The sequence below is a fragment of the Spinacia oleracea genome, chromosome 4, assembly GCF_020520425.1.
Source record: "Spinacia oleracea cultivar Varoflay chromosome 4, BTI_SOV_V1, whole genome shotgun sequence".
Taxonomy (NCBI): domain Eukaryota; kingdom Viridiplantae; phylum Streptophyta; class Magnoliopsida; order Caryophyllales; family Amaranthaceae; genus Spinacia; species Spinacia oleracea.
The window spans coordinates 157,331,784-157,336,972 of record NC_079490.1 but is presented as its reverse complement, the minus strand read 5'-3'; positions in this window follow the sequence as shown (position 1 = coordinate 157,336,972).

Below are 5,189 nucleotides of genomic sequence, written 5' to 3'. Positions count from 1 at the left end.
AGTGTTGACTTTTATACTTTGTTAGACATGTCCAATGTCACCCCAACAAGGTTCTTACCATTTAATTTATGTTGAATATTAACTTTCAACTAGATGATCTTACCAGAAGCTTCTAAAGTTCTCTAAGCATCGATCTATTCGAATGTCTAGGGACTAGACTCATTCGAGAATTAAATGGACAAAGATATTAGGTTGTTAACCATTGGTAAAGCTGAGCGTATTAAACTCAATGCTTTACGATCTCAAAACTACGGTGTATTTTGAATTCACAAGCACCAATTGGTTTGCCATTCGACTTTGATGTTCGAAAACAACCATAAAAGTCGCTATAAGAAACGTACATTTTAAATTGCTCACTTTCTCTCATTTCCGTGAATCGTTCTTGGATTCACTACCAATCGAGGAAATTTACTGTTACCTTTCTAAAAGGATTTACCGCAGTGCAAGATTTTTAATTATAAATAATAATTAAAACATACATTGAAGCATGCAAAGTCTAAACATTTATCATGAATAATAACTTGAAAATTAAAGCAATCATGCAATTCAAACAAGTTATTAGCATTTTATTCGAATTATGTGTTCCGGCAGGTGTGAATAAAATGATTCCAAAATCATTGAAGAACTAAGCACAGTTTGTCGACTTAGTCCTAAAACATCTTAGGTAAGCAAAAGCCTTTTGCTAATAGTCTAGAAACTATTCTTGGTTGATAGGTACGTCTAAGAACTTATTAGGTAAACCTATCGATTTTGCCACGACATAAAAGGACTCCTTACTTATATCGTTGAGTTTCACCAAAACTAACATGTACTCACAATTATTTGTGTACCTTGCCCCTTTAGGACCAATAAGTAACACCTCGCTGAGCGAAAACTATTACTAGATTGATGTAAAGGATATCCAAGCAAGTGTATATTTTGGCATGACACCTTTTAACTAAATTTTAAGTTTGGAACTTAAGGCTCTTACTATGTTGGTTAGATTTTAAGTGAACTAAAATCCTTAATCATGCAACATAATCAAGCTTTTGATCTCATACATTTTAAGACATATTTAAAAGCAATAAATAACTTAAAACATGCATAAGATAAATGTGATCTAGTATGGCCCGACTTCATCTTGAAGCTTTAACTTCAAAGTCCGTCTTGAAAATCTCCGTGGGAGGCACCATTTTCTTCAAATAGGATAAGCTATAATTAAAACTAATTACAACAATTTGATGGTACGCAGACCATATTTGAATTGAAAAACAACTTTGGTACTTTAGACCAATTACATTCAAATTAATGGTACGCAGACCATATTTTCTATCCTATTTGGGCCATACTAGTCACTTCATAACCTGCAAAACAGTACATATACAATATATACCATTCACCCATTCATTATCATGAATGGCCCACATAGCTGGTTAGTAAAACACATTATGCATCAGATAAACATTTGCAGCAATTAATCAAGGGCACCAATAATCTACCAATTATTCAGTCCTTATTAATTCTAATCAAGTTGTTTTAACCTTAAGGATTTGTAGACCTAATCAAGAGTTTATGACTAAAAAGGGCTCCCACTTAAACCAATAAATTCATATGCTTTACTAATTTTAAACATAAAAATGTATTTCTAGTCTAACCGGAAACATACAAATTTAATTAAAATTTAAAGCTCATATAAATTTATAATTGAATCCAAAAAGTTTAATTTAATTTCAGTCGTATTTAAATTAATTCATAATTTTAATTTTAGTAAAATAATTAGAATAAATAAAATTTATTATAATTACAATATTCAAAATTAAAATCCAAGAAAATAATTTAAATTATCAATTTTAAAATTAATTAAAATTACGTAAACTGAAAATTTCAAATTAAAATTTCAAAACGATCTAATCGCAACGCAACAATCCCACGCAACGCATGCCCATGGGCCACACGCACACAGCCATCGCTGGCCATGTGCGCGCAGCCCATGCGCTGCCTCGCATCGCTGCTGCTCACCATCGCAAGGCATCACGCATGGTGCTCGCTGCGCGCGCCAGCGCTCGACGCACGAGCATGCTGCCGCAGCCCATCGCTGGGCGCAGCGCTCGTCGCACGTCGCAACACGCACCCGCACGCCATCGCTGGGCGCAGCGCTCGTCGCACGCACAACAAGCACTCGCACGCCATCGCTGGGCGCAGCGCTCGTCGCACGCACAACAAGCACTCGCACGCCATCGCTGGGCGCAGCGCTCGTCGCACGCACAATAGCGCTCGCTGCGCGCGAGCGATCGATGCTTGGCGCAGCACTCGTGGCACGCGAGCTTACGCTCGCTGCGCGCTAGGCTCCGCACGCTTGCGCGAGGCAGTGCGCGCTGTGGCGCAGCTCGCTTGCTGCCCACACGCGACTGCTCGTGCCTTGCTCTCCCCCTCGCCCATTCGCCCATTGCACACAGCCCACGACACAAGGCAGGGCTGCTGCGTTGTGCTCGTGCACCATGGCCTTGCTCATTGCATTCGTACCGCATGGGCGACGAGCTCCCTTGCTTGTCGTCACATGCCCGCACTATACAACACCCCTTAAGGGTAACACGTAGCGTCCATTGCTTTGTGCGTGCAAGTTATATGAGCGAATCGCATAAAAATTAAAAATTTATATTCAAAATTAATGACAAATTAATAAATAATATTAATTTCATAATTTTAGGGCGAAAAATCGAAAATTTATTATTCAATTGATTTCCGATTAACATGGATTCAAGTCTAGGTCATAAAAATTTTAAAATTTAACATAAATTTACAATTTTTATGGTGGTTTTTAATCATAGGTATCTAATTAAATTATAACTAATTATGAAAATCAAATTAATTCTAAATTATTCCAATTTTCAACAAATTAATCATAATTACAAATTAGATTGCATAATTAACAAGGCTAGGCATTCAAACTTGTTAAACATATACAGTAGGTCAATCAAAAATTCAAGATTTATCAACAAGAATAGCAAATATTTAATTTAACATCTTAAATTTACGAAATTTTGCATTCGAAAAACTAAAACCTCCGAAAAGTCATAGTTAGGCTTCGAATTTGAGAATTCTGGGTTCGGCCGAAAAATACTCGATTGACACAAAAATCACTCGATTTGGTTGAGTAACGAAGAAACTGCCGAAAAACTGCGTACGTATAATTAAATAAACGCAATTTGCAATTAATTAACAATTACGAAAATTAATCACCCCTTTTAATTCTTGCAAATTTGTAATATTTAACCATGTTTATGCAATTTAGATTATGAAAATAATAAGAGGCTCGTGATACCACTGTTAGGTTATGATACATATGACAATTCATAAATCATGCGGAAAAACCATAAAGCCAGGAAAGCATATTATTTACACATAATCATTTAGCATAGTTTAGATGCATACTCTTTGTTGCGTGCCTTCCCTAGCTGCGCCCGAACCGAACAAGAACAAGTCTTTAGGACTCCAAGTGTCGTCCCTCCGTAGATAGTCCACAGCACGTCCGGATCCGCCTTAAGCTTGACCAACTAGGATCGCCATTAAGGTACTTAGAATTTTCGGCACTTATAGGCAATTGTATGACTGAATTTTTGCTCTCAAAAATCACTTTAAATACTTGAATACTCGATGGAAAACTCGTGTATAAATTTATGACCCTAGGCATATATTTATAGAACCTTGGAAAGGATTTCGAATCCTGTTAGAATACTAATTAATTAATTAGAATCCTATTAGAACTCTAAATAATTAATTTAATCTTTTAGGATTAGGATTTAATCTATGCACGAATTCCGATAGCTTTAGGATTCGTATAGCACGTACACACGCACCGCACGAGCATCGCACGCCCATGCGCAAGCCTTGCGGCCCACGCTGTGCGCACGGCGCACAGGCCCACTGCCCGCAGCCCATTTGTGCGCGCGCGCCAGCCTTGGCTGGGACTGGCCTTGCGCTGGGCCTGGTCGAGGCATTGGCGTGTTGTTGGATGCGTGTGGCTTGCTGGGCGATGGCCTGGCTTCGTGTTGGGCCCTCGTCCGGCAGGCCTCGTCCGATGCTTATTCGTACGATACGCTTCCGATTAAATTCCCGGTTCCGGAATTCATTTCCGATACGAACAATATTTAACATTTCCGATTCCGGAATCAATTTCCGTTTCGAACAAATATTTAATATTTCCGTTTCCGGAATTATTTTCCGATTCCGATAATATTTCCGATTCTGACAATATTTCCGTTTCCGGCAATATTTCCGATTCCGGCAATATTTCCATTTCCGATAATATTTTCCGATACGTACCATGTTTCCGTTTCCGGCAACATCTACGACTTGGATAATATTTATATTTCCGATACGATCCATATTTCCGTTTCCGGCAATATCATCGTTTCCGGAGTATTCATTTCTTGCCTGTGACGATCTCAGCTCCCACTGAAACCAAGATCCGTCGATTCCGAATATCCATAGATGGAGTATTTAATGCCATTAAATACTTGATCCGTTTACGTACTATTTGTGTGACCCTACGGGTTCAGTCAAGAGTAAGCTGTGGATTAATATCATTAATTCCACTTGAACTGAAGCGGCCTCTAGCTAGGCATTCAGCTCACTTGATCTCACTGAATTATTAACTTGTTAATTAATACTGAACCGCATTTATTAGACTTTAGCACATAATGCATACTTGGACCAAGGGCATTATTTCCTTCACGACTATGGGGGAATGATTTTCAGAATGTGACTGTTTCCATTTTGCAAATACTATAATATATTCTTTTTATTGGTGAGAGAGAGTATTGAGGCCGTAGATTCTTAGCAAGGGATAACAATTACATATGGGTGCTTATTGATTTAAATGTTAGGAAGGGAGACTCAATATGGTTTAACCTTTTAACTTGCAGAACGACACCAAGCATTAGGACCGATTCTATGGATAAGACAACTAAGACTTAGGATTTAGATTGTACTTTGGCATAGCCTAGTCTAGACTCGGATTTATTTTTTTTATTCGAACATTATTTTTCCTTGAAAACTTCATTTGAACATTATTTTTTGAATACTTTGCCCATGTGACATTCAAGGTTATTTCAATTAGCGTGCTCGGTTTTGGAGCCGAACATTGTCGTCATAGGAGGCCTAACAACGATACAAAGAGTTATTTTATTTTTTACAAGTCGCTTTTAGAA